Here is a 12116-nt window from a genome sequence, read left to right as displayed (position 1 = left end):
AGCAAGGTCACGAGAGTTGACCACAGCGGTGGCTCCTTCCCCGGCAGGGCTGCGTTCCCGCCTCCCCGACCGCAGACCCTTCCTCCCCCCGGAGCCGCGGGCCGGGCCCGGCCCGGCTGAGTGCCCCCACTCCCGGAGGGAGGAGGAGCCCCGCGCCGAGCCTCCTGCCACACCAACAAAGAGGCCCCCGCCATTATCCACCGAGACACCTCCAGCCCCGAGCACACACGGAAGGTCACCGCACCGCAGAGCCCCCCGTCTCCACGCAAGGCCGCGGGCCGCCCCCGGCTCCCTCCCCGCCCGCTGAAACATAAACAAAGCACCCGGGCCCGGCCCCCGCCCCCGCGGCGCGGCTGCTCACCCGCGTACCGTGCCGCGCCGCGCCGCACTCCGCACCGGCTCGGCCCCGCTCCACCCCCTACCCCCGCCGCTCCCGCGGGGCCGCGGCCCCCCGCCACCGCGCTCACCGCCTCCCGCCGCCACCTCCTGCCTCGGCCGCTGAGTAATGAGCCGGGGCCGAGCCGCGCACACGCACCGCGCTCCGCCCGCCCGCTCCCCGCCGCGGCTGCGGCTGCCCGCCCCCTCCGCTCGCCCCGCCCCGGACCCTGGGCTCCGCACCGCCTCCGCCTCGCCTCGACCGAGCGGCCGTGGTGGGGCCCCCCCCCGGCCCCGAGCTGGTCCCTGCGGAGGCCGCGGCTGCCCGCGGGCCCTGTGTCGCCGGCATCGCTCTGGCTGCTCCGCGCCCTTTCCCCTGGAGCGGTTCCTTTCCTGAATCGCCCCCCTTAGCCAGGCTTCCCTTCCTGCTTGCAGAAAAAAACCTGCATTTTTCAGGTCTTTGCCTTCATGCCCTCCGCCAGCGCTTTGGCACCCAACCGTGGCACTCTGGCATTCGTCTGTCTGCTGCTCCTGGCCATCTTTCACGGCCTTGGCAGCTCCAGGCTTCCCATTGCAGGCCTGGCATGGCAGCGCTTTATCTCATTATTGGGTGTCTGGAGTGTTGTAACATTTTCATGTTCTTTATCTGTTTTGGCGCTGTTTTTCCTCTAAATCTTCAGTGCCTCTTTGTGGGATTTTGAGTTATTCATTACCATTGCCTTTGGCTGTTGGCACCTGACATGAGAACTCTCTCCTTCGTTTTTCAATACTTTGCTTGGTGTATCATTGTCCTTTTGGTTTTTTCTTCTCTCTCTCTCTTTTTTTTTTTTTTTTTTTCCCCAGGAATGTCCCTGCTTAGAGGCAAAAGGAGGCCCCTCAGTGCCTTGAAGCCATGTCAGTATGGTTGAAGCAAGCCTTTGTAAGTTTTTACTACATAGTACAAAAAAGGCCTTATGAGCAGTATTTAAAAATATATAAAATCTGCCAGTTAGGCACAGGGCGCTGTAAAAATGGACATTTCACATGTCATTCATGGTCAAACATTTGAGTGGCCTATGCCACGTTTTTGAAGATGCCAAATATTATATTGAGACTGTTGCTGCTAGCAGCTTTTATCCATCTGTAATGAGCATGGATTTTTACATAGTAAAGGTGGTGTTTCATGATATTCCAGTTTTGCCCGCTATCTTGGTGTTAAAAGCTTCATTTCCATAAAACTGTCCATATACTACTCACATGCCCATTTTAGTGAGATCTCTGCTCTCTCTGGCCTTAAAATTATCACTTGATTTAAGCAAGCCCATTTTCACTCCGTATGTTAGAAGTGATTCTTCTAGAGATCCCCACAGACAGATACGTGATGCTTCCTTTATATTTATACAAAAACCCCAAAACAAAACTATCACCCAGACTCCATCCCCAGCCCTCTATAGATGCCACTGGGCTCCAAGGGTGCTTCTAAGGCACACCTCACACCTCACCTCTGATTATTTCCATGGGACAGCCCCAGAACTCAATTAGCCAGTTTTTAGCTTTGAGGCTTTTTCTTGTTGCAGAATGTTCAATCACAGCCAGACATTGCATTCTCTTCCATGTTTATGTATGCCAAAGGCAAAGCTGGGGCAGAAGGGGCAATATGAATCCCCAAAATACACTGTAGACAAAATTTAATCTGGGTAGGTCACATTCATCTTCATCAGCAGATGAAACTAGCCCTGCTCATTTTGGCTGATACAGGTGATGGCACCTTCAGATGTTTCTTTCTATTGGCAAATAGAGCTCCAGTGTTAACCTCTGGTCTCCTCTGCACAGCAAGAAACAGGGGGGGACATAACGTTCAGCCAGGTCAGTTATTTGCAACAAGACCCGTGGCCTTACAGGTCACTGATGTTACTCCTGATCTTTTTGTGAGAGCTATCGTTCCTGATCATCCCATCTGAAGTAAGACTGCATTGAGATTCTCAAGCGAAGATGGACAACAGTCCCTTTAAAGTATAAAATGGTGTTTTGCGTAGGATCCAGATTTGTCACATTTCTTTTTCAGGGCACAATAAAATTCTCATTAAGATTTTATAGTTTACAAAGTTGATGCTTTTAAACGGAGATGTATTTCTAAGTGTCTTTTTAAAACTAGTCCTCACAACCTTGTACGCCATCAGCATCTATTGCCGTCTTGCATGTAGCGCTGATAAGCAACAGAAATAATGATGCAAAAATTACACAAAAAGATCAGAGTAGTGTTGTTGCAAAGCATGCTGAAGGAACATTATATATTTTAATAGGGGCTCCAAAATATGTAAAGATTTTATGAAGGAAAATTGTCAAAGGAAGATTAAGAATTTCATACTGTAAATTTGCTACTTACCAATATAATGGTTTAAAAAACTAAAGATAATATGATAGTTAGGCTGTAAAGTTCCTGTACACTATGCAAAATTTACAAGACATTGTAATAACACCTCTCTAAGTAAGGACAAAGGTTTCTTTGATTGTGTGTGTGATCAGATTTGCAAAACCAAGTCCCTGTATAAGAAAATAAAACTTTAAGAATGTCATTGAGCATCGCTATAGTATTGTTTTCAAAACTGCTTTGCAGAAGTATTTTGTTACAAGCATAATGGCTATACTTATATATTTCGTATGTCTGGGTGGAAACTTTTTCTGGATTTTCCTGACTGATATCCAAGAAAATACAAAACTAAAGTGCTGATATCCATGAAAGTAAGCAGGTATTTTGCAACGGACTTTAATAAAACCAGCATTTTTCTGTGGACCTCTTAACGGATTAGGAGGATACAGAAGAGAGCACAAGTACGCATGTGCTACAACAGAACGTACAGGCCAGCATACAGGAGATTCCTATTTGTTTATAGAGGATCAGTAGCAGAAGGGGGGAAAAAAGTTTTGCAGAACAATACAAAGAGAGCAGACTACAGCAGGAAGCATGGCTGCCTGGCAGGGGGCAAGGTCTTGGCAGCAAGGGCTCTCGCACTGCGGCCCTGCCGAGGCCACAGAACAACATAACTTGACAGGATTGTTGGTGACAGGTTTGACGCTAAAGGTGCATGGTGGCCCATGAGAAAGTCTGAAAGCTGATAAGGGTCTGTTTGGCAAAATAATGGAATCACCAATCTCAGAACTTGAATTTTTCTTTACAAAAAAATTTTATATATAAGGAGAATCTGATGAGTAGTTTTATTTAATAACAGAAACTCCAAAATTAGGTTAATGAACAATCTGAAGCATGAAAATAATTGTCTGCATATATGTAATTGTTAATCATTCTCTTACCTCCTCAATTTCGGTGTCCATGTAGCATTAGTCTTGGATTTGGACTGCTGCTTCAAAGTAAGCAGTTGTTGAATGTTCAATAAGTACGTTGATTAAAAAAGTGCCGGTAAAATTTGAATTATGTCAAAATACTGCAAGCTTTCACACTCCCATACACTGGCATACAAGTCTGTTTATGCACGTCATATTAAAATGTCTAGATTCAGCAGTCACGAAATTACGTTAAAAATGTAGTTTTGTCATTTTTTAATATTTTCTTTAAGTTCTTGTCAATTACCAAACTCTTGGTAGCAAAAAAGGTTTTAACATACTGATGTTTATAAACTGCAAAGCAAACAATTCAGGCTGAAATCTTTGGAGTCAAGGCAACGGATCTGAATAGCTGATCCAGATTTTGATGTAGAAAAAATCAAAATGTCAAAAATTAGAAATGACAAAATAACAGGCGCAAACATAGATGGAGTAGTCACTTTTGCCCCAAAAAATCCATAATAAAGAATAATGATTTAGTTTTGCACCAAAATGAATTAGCATAATACACCCAGTAACTCAATAGGCTTCAGCTGAGTGGGACTGCAGCGAACACGCACAAGGTGGTAACTGCTTAAACCACAATAGCTGTTTCTCAAGTAAATATCTGATTATGTCTACAGTCATTTTTAGACAAGCTGAAAATAGAAACAAGATATTCTAGGCATGTGTTGTAACTACAAGATACCAACATTTAGACAAAGAACTGCATTTATTGATTTTTTTTAAATCTTTTTAGTTATGTATTTAAAAATACTTCTTTGCAAGAGTGGATCATCTAACCTTTCTTTTTTTAAACCATCTCCAACAGATTGCCTTGCCAAAAATTGCATTTCATGGGACTTCTCAGGCTGAGCCACCTGTGCAAACACGCAGCCACTATAATTCTGTCACTTATTTATTTTAGACGTTTATATATTATCATCACATAGGCACCTAGGTACCTTGCGGCAATGAAAGCCGCCTTCTGGAAATTAACCAAATTAACTAACCCTCTCCTCACCTCACTAATTATTTCATCATGAAGAGATCAACAGGAATTGTGGGCACTCAGGAGGCCCAGTTTTTCCACACTAAGGCTTGATAAGTCACAGCCAGGATCGACAGCCATGTCCCCTTATGAAAACAGGTTGATAAATACTGTTTGCCAAGTGAGATATATGTGGAAAGAAAACCCAGACTTTGAAACATTTTAGAAAATTCCAGTAGTAATACAAACGTGACGTGAAATAAACAAAGCAGTTTCTTAATATCTTTTCTTAAACATTTTTTTACCATTGGTTGTGGCACAGAAGCTGCATTTCACAAAAGAAAGTGAAATGGAAATTCGCTAGAAACTAATTACAACCACAACCCAAATTAACTGACATATGACAGCCTAAAAAAGTGTACAAATAAATACGAACCAAGAATCACACATTCTGATTGTTGATAAATACAGCTAATGTTAAAATATTTCATCTTAATAATGAAATAGATAAAAAAGAACCTATTAAAAGAAACATTGTAACAGCTAGATTTTTTATTTAATTATGCGTTGAAAAGCAGTATGAAATCAACTTCGAGTACCTAGCTGGAGGGATGTGTATTCCATCTTTGAATGGAACTAGAAACAGTCAGTAGTTGCCAAATGTTATTTTACACCTGAATTCTGACTATTAACAAATAATCATGAAGTGGGGTAAAAATTTTTTTAAATAGTAACCAAAATGAATCGAGCACTTGCTGGCTTAAGCAAATGCAACAGAAGGCAAGCAGCCACCGTGGGGCACCATGCAACAGGTTATGTGAACATGAACATGAGGGTAGGGCCACCTTCATGGCTAAGGGATACTGAAGCTCGGTAAAAATGACATTTCTGTATGCCTTGTCAAGCACCTGTGTTCTCTGAAATGACATTAATACTATTAACCCCTTCTTTGCTGATCCTGCAAAGTTCTTTCTGAGCTGCTGTAATTTCACGCGCAGCCAATTTATATTAATAGGTATACCAAGTTAGCAGGCAGCAAAGTACGTACAAGCAGTAGATATATTCAGCCAACTGGAAATTGTGGAGAGAAGTGTGTTTTAACCATTAGAAGACAGTGTTTATGGTATCACATGCCCCATATTTCTATACACTGATATTAACACAGCATAGGGTGTTCTTTATTTATACTACTACTCAATTGAAATTTTGCATGGGCAATTTTAGAAAAAGTTCTTGGGGTCTGGCATTATTTGAGGACAACATTAGACAGTGGGTTCACTGGGCTGGATTGTGGCAATATATTCTACCTAAGTCACAACCAAGTTGTTACGGTTTCTTTACTGAAATTCTTTCTTGATTGTAAATGTGTGCAGCATTTCAGCTGTGGGGTTTATTTCAGCAATCTGCCAAACATACTTCTAATTTATATCTGTATCCCACTCCTGTCTTTCTAAATTGCATACTGACATGCCTGATCTCTCTTCCTGCACACCTATAAATGAAGACTTTGTATTTGGCTTTCTAAGAATAATTCCAGAGCAAAAGGCATTTTCAGGATTCAGAACAAGACCATAGGAACTTTCACATCAGCTGTTTCTCCCTTGTCATTATAAGGTGATCGTAGTTGGAGAAGCCCCTGTACCATCCTCTGTTCACGGTTTCCACTACATGGCAAGCATTGAAAGCTGACATAACTTTAGTGACCTTACACTGAACACCACCATGGATGACTCTGGTGCTGAACTCAGAGGATACTGAAGGCAAACTTTCAGTTATGTTCTCTCCCACAAGTATTCAGTGTTCTTCAGCCTTAAAATTGCTCAATGCACCTTTCTAGTGAAAAAAAAAGACTTATCAGGAGTGCCCAATTCTTGTCAGGGTTTTTTAATTTCAACTTCTAAAGGCTAACACCTCTCCCATGTTAGATAATGTGTCGTGCATTAGCTCTGAAGAGAGCTAGAAAATTACTGCATTTCAAATGAAATTGGTCACCACCAATTATCTGACAGCCTGTCTAAATGCTAGTCGAATCTAGCATTCCATATAACGATCCCAATACAAAACCTAATGACTTCTGCACGTCGTTTTGAAAAACAACTAAATATGGGGATTGTGAGCTAAATGGCAGGTAGAAGAATATAGACAATTTAGCTTTATCTCTTTTGACTTGGTATTTTATTATGAACCGACCAAGGCATTTGGAAGATAACTGATAGTGTGTGTTATGCCTATACTGCACAATACCGTGACTTAGCACTAAGCAAACTACACCAGCCAGAATAAGAAGGGTAACTGCAATAGCAACGGATTCCCCATGGGTGAAACTGCACCTCTTTGTGCTAGTTTGGTGCCTGCACATACCTCTGCATTGTGCAATACTACCCTGTGATCACTTATGTCCACTCATTTTAAGATTCTGAAATTAAGATATATTTTGATCACTTCAGCTATTGCAGAGAAAAATACTCTATAGGTAAAGTGTTAATCTGATGAACACAAGTAGATCTGAATGTATGCAGGTTTCATTGTGGGGTCCAAGAACAAACCAAATACAAAATCTCTTTTCCAAGGGAGAAAAGAGATTTTTTTCCTTATAACCAGCATCCCTGTCATTTCTGGGTAAAATGGCTATTTTTATTGAACTGTCCATGGAGCACCATATTCCAGAAACCTTTAAAGAAGTTTCACTCTTTCCTCAGATTAATGGCCTGAATTTACAGTTCTTACTTAGAGAGAAGCTCCGTTACAGTTGGAGAGCGTTTGGCATTAAACAGTGCCAGTTTCTACTTTATATCATGAATTACCTGCACCACACCCTCTCTTCTTCTATCCTAGAAAGATGCATTGGAGGATATATTATAGGAATACTGCCTCTCATTGAATTACTTATGGGATCAGCAGAACTGCAATCAGGTATCACAAACATGAGGTACTTGACCAATCGTGTTTTATTGCCTCATATCACATCTCAAAAGAGTGTAAGAACCAGAAGCAAATTAAACATATTGTATTAAAAGTGATATTTTAATTGGGTCTCATCCGTTCATAGAACTTTCTAAAGTTTTAGAAACTCCCAGGGGTTTGATCCAGCCTTTGCCAATTATTGTTCTTAAGGAAAACCAGTTACTGTCACCAGTGGCAGGTAAGACTTATGCTGCCTTCCTGCCGTCTTCAAACACAAACTTAAAAACAACCCCCAAAACACCTCCATTCTCAGTTTAGTGGGTTTTTTTAATTAACTTAGGAATTTTTTCTTAAAGGAAAACAGGCTGTTCAGATATGTTTGTTCATCTATTAAGTTGAAATTAATTTCCTTATGTAGATCTTTTTGTTGCATCTTGCCTACATATTGGCCTCTTCTCTTTTTCTTCAAAACTGAGATCAGGGCTGCACAAATCAAACCTGATTCCCACGAAGATACTGCTGTGAAGTACCCGTGACAGCAAAGATCAGAAAAGAGCATAGACTCACATCCCCATATTACTTTGCTAAGCTAAATATAGATGACTGGACCAATTCCAATCTGCTTAGAAATCATTATGGAAATAAAACTTTAACTTGTATGTATACTGGGCATAGGGCTGATGCATGGAAATTCACTATAAGAAGTAGTGGTTAGGTCCTGTTATATGACCTAAAACAAAAAGGGAGATTCCCTGATTTTTCTGAAAGCTGAAGTGATCTCCGTTTAGCTCTGACAGCTCAAGCAGCTTATGATCCACTCCACAGGACTCTGACCTAAAACCAGTTAAAACTTAACAGATACACTGTGAGTCTTTGTTTAACAGAAACCCCACGCCCGACCTGTGGTTGTAGTTTTGGCAGCCTGCTTGTACCACCATCAGCTGAGAAGTAAATAATAATCCTCACCTTTACATAAACTTTAAGAGCTTCCCACACTTCAGCTTCTATGGGATGAAAAGGCATTAATGTCAGAGAATAATTGGATTCTAACCCTTGCCGGTTCTCAGAAAGCTGGACAGAACATAAGGGAGATCCTAAGCCTCCATCCAGCAGTTCCTTCACTCAGATAAATAGTCTTTCATCTTGTTAACCTTCTTTCATAGTGATCTAGTTACATAAACTTTGCCACAATTACATACGTGTCATCTGTACACAGTAAAGATTCAATAGATGAACAGAATGAATGCAACTGAAGCTTTCATACTGTCTGTTTTGAGTTTATGAGTCTGAAATATTAATTTGGCTCAGACCAATACGATGTGAATAATTTTTTAAAATAGCTGTTTTCAATGACTATTTAGAATAGAGAAGGAACCATGGGTGAGAATTTGATTTCACAAATCTGGAACCAGTGCTTACACCAACAGAACTACCACAGCTTTGCACTGGGCCCATGTGTTCATGAGAAGAATGATTGGGCCTTTTCTTAAAGCAATGGATCATAAAGTATTTAGGAACTTTCATTAGTTAATCAAATCAACATTTCTACCTGATTTAATGGGAGCATATTCACATAACACATAATTTCTAGCAAAATGATTCAACAAGCCACTCGCTCCATTAACACCACAAACAGCATTATACACACATCTACTTAAATCTGGTAGCTTGAAAGGCACCACTATAAATAACTTCCTATCTCCTCCCCACTCATTACCTGGGGAAGGAGCAGCCACGAACTTCTGTGCTGCTTTTCTCCTGCTAGTATGACTGTATTGGACAATCAGGCTGAATACACCCCGAGGTGCATCAATGCTCAGGGTTCCCTTTTATCATCAGCCTTTTGCTGATCTGTTGGTATTTGGATCCCTGAATCCAAAAAATGAAAAGCAGTATCAGTCCAAATGATCACAGCAAAAGGGTCGACAAATAATCTTTATTGCACAGTTGATAAGATTTACTAGTAAATGTTGGTTTGACAATTACAAAATGTTCTATTTGAGACATCACAAATGTAAGACTTTTCTACCTAGTTTTATTCCTGCCTGCATTCCTGGCAGACTGCCCTTCAGGTCAGATTTATGACTTCTGGACAAAGACCAAATTTAAAAAAAAAAAAGAAAAGATTTATTTTGCTGCTATAAAGAAAAGGGACCAGAGAAGGCATACAAAAAGATGGGTGATGTGCCCAGTGTGAGAATTCAGCAAGATGGATGTTTTCAGTGACATTTTGGATAAGGCAATATTGCGTTTGTCAGTGTCAGAGGAGAGAGATTTGCAGGAACTGAGATGATGAAAGCCTGAATAAATTTTGTTTAAAGACAGATAAAGAAGACCATAGCTTGTAAATTTTATTCAAAAGCACATGTCAAGATCCAAATACAGTGGAAGGGTTGACCTAGGAAGAAGACCAAACTGAACGTGAGACCCAGAGTATGGGCTAGGCGTAACAGTGGCATCATTCACAGTGACTAAGAAAGGAAAAAGGATTGAGGAATATGGAAATAAGAGTGCCTTTTTTTGGCCTTTTTGAACTTAAATGACTAGTTTGCATGAAGTTAGGCAAAGAGAGACAATGCAAGGTTTTCATTTGGACATGAAGAGAGAAATCTACAGTGGAGACACCTGTGAGGCATTGGCATAAAGATTGTAGCTGAACTTGCATTTGCAAATCACATTGCTCACGGACAAATTATAGGGAGAAAGAGTAAACAAATGCAGCTTTGTGAAATGCTGATACAAAGCTGGGGGGAGAAAGTGAAGGATCCTCCAACTATTCCCCAGAAGAGCATTTATGGAAGACAAGAATCAGGAGTGGAGACAGTCTTACAGTCCAAAGAAGGAAAAGACATAAAGAAGAACATGATTGAGTGTCAGCTGATAAATCAAACAGTATGAGGATCTAGGGTAATGATGATTTCAGCTTCTGATGTTAAAATAATCTTGACTTGTGTCTACCATAGACATAGACAGCAAAGGAGATGGTTCCCTGACAAGAATATTTTCTTATTGTAGCTTCTGGCCTTTTGTATGATACCGTATTTTCTGTTGTGTCATCCAATTTTTGAGGGTCTTCTTTAAAAATAAAATGCTGTCTGCTGTATCTGAATAGTAACTTATATCACAAGTGGATATTTGCCATTGCAATACATAACATACGTTTTGGTAATTTCTTCTGGGTTTGATTTGGTTTTGTTTTGTGGTGGTTTTTTTTTTTAACACTTGGAAGTAAACAAATGCATTCAGCCTTTTTGGAGGCAGACGAACTTCTATTTAGCTCAAACCAGAGGAAAGCTGTTTTGAAGATGGAAAGAATAAAATAGAATGCCAGGAGAAACAGAGCTGGGAAGAATGGGGGAACAATTAATGTGAATATTGAATAATTCCAATAGAACTTTCTTTTGTTTTCTAAGGTTTTTTTTTTCTTCACTTTCTTATATCCAGTTCACAGTTGCCCTGCAGCATCGCATCAGCCCCCTTTGCCCTGCTCTGAGATGCACCCTGCAATAATTAACCAGAATTTTTCACATTGAGCAATATTTAAAAAAAACAATCAAATTCCCTTCTTTCAGTTGTTTTTTTCTGCCCGGCAGACCCATCAAAATCTTATCCACATTGTTTATTGAGTCTGATGGATTTTGCTGCTCATAAAAGACACCCTCACCCCCTCAGACCATCAGTCTCTGCTCTGGTGTACTGCTTCTCTCTGGATTGGCAGGGGGCTGAAAGTGACATCAGTCCACAGGGCTTTAGATCTAATGCTCCCGTGTGCGTCAGGTAATCCAATTGAGTTCTTATATGTTGATGGACCCAGAGATTTATATTGAGCCACTTCCTAAAAGCTGACTCTTATTACCTGGCGGGTGAACTACCGAAAAAAAAAACCAAACCCAACCCAAACCCAGAAAAAAAAAAAAAGAAACAGAAGGAGTGTAAACAGCCTCAGCAGACATGACGTTGCCCTCAACTTCAAACCAGGAGCTGCTAGGCTTGGCTTGCAAGCAAGAGAAGGAACCTTACTGTTTACTTGCTTAGCCACTTGCCAGACCACACAGTGCTTGGTTACAAGATATAAACAAAGCAGTAGAAAAAGGAAGAAAGAGAAAGAAAGAGAGAAAGAAAAAGAGAAGACAGAAGGAAAGAAAGAAAGAAAGAGACAGAAAAAACACCAAGAAACAGAAGTCCAAGCAAGTCCTGAATATGTTTAACGTGACATTTACAACTATAATGATCTAAACAATCAGTATTGGGCAAAACTATAGAAGATTTTGTACTTTTCTGGATGCAGCATCTGTCCAACTTGTACAGGTAGGTTCTTACGTATTTCTCTTAATCTCATTACCAATTAAATAAGTATTTAAGCATTCATCTTCTTAGCTTTGTACAGCAGTATCTAATATTTACCCTGGGTTTTTTGTCTTTACATTAAAGCTCATTTGATTTCTCATTTCATTAGAAGGCTGCTTGCTTGTATGAAAAATGATAACACAGAGTTGGTCAGATTGTGGCCCAGAATTTCAGTGCTTAGTCCCTCCCACCCTCTTCT

The 12116-nt window shown here is 40.7% G+C and overlaps 1 protein-coding gene across 6 annotated transcripts in view; it reads right to left on the bottom strand.

Annotated features, from left to right (window-relative positions):
- Positions 1–12116, bottom strand: part of MAPK8 (mitogen-activated protein kinase 8) — a 167690-nt gene that overhangs the window by 53259 nt on the left and 102315 nt on the right. Inside the window, exon 1 of one of the 6 annotated variants that reach the window (XM_054204713.1) lies at positions 468–576. The exons of the other annotated variants lie outside the window; for them this stretch is intronic. The gene's annotated coding sequence lies outside the window, so the exon portion shown is untranslated. Of the gene's footprint in view, positions 1–467; positions 577–12116 lie in introns of those variants that run through there. 6 annotated transcript variants of the gene reach the window in all.

This window comes from Rissa tridactyla, chromosome 6 (assembly GCF_028500815.1).
Source record: "Rissa tridactyla isolate bRisTri1 chromosome 6, bRisTri1.patW.cur.20221130, whole genome shotgun sequence".
NCBI classification, from domain to species: Eukaryota; Metazoa; Chordata; class Aves; order Charadriiformes; family Laridae; genus Rissa; species Rissa tridactyla.
This window is presented reverse-complemented; position numbering and strand designations above follow the sequence as displayed.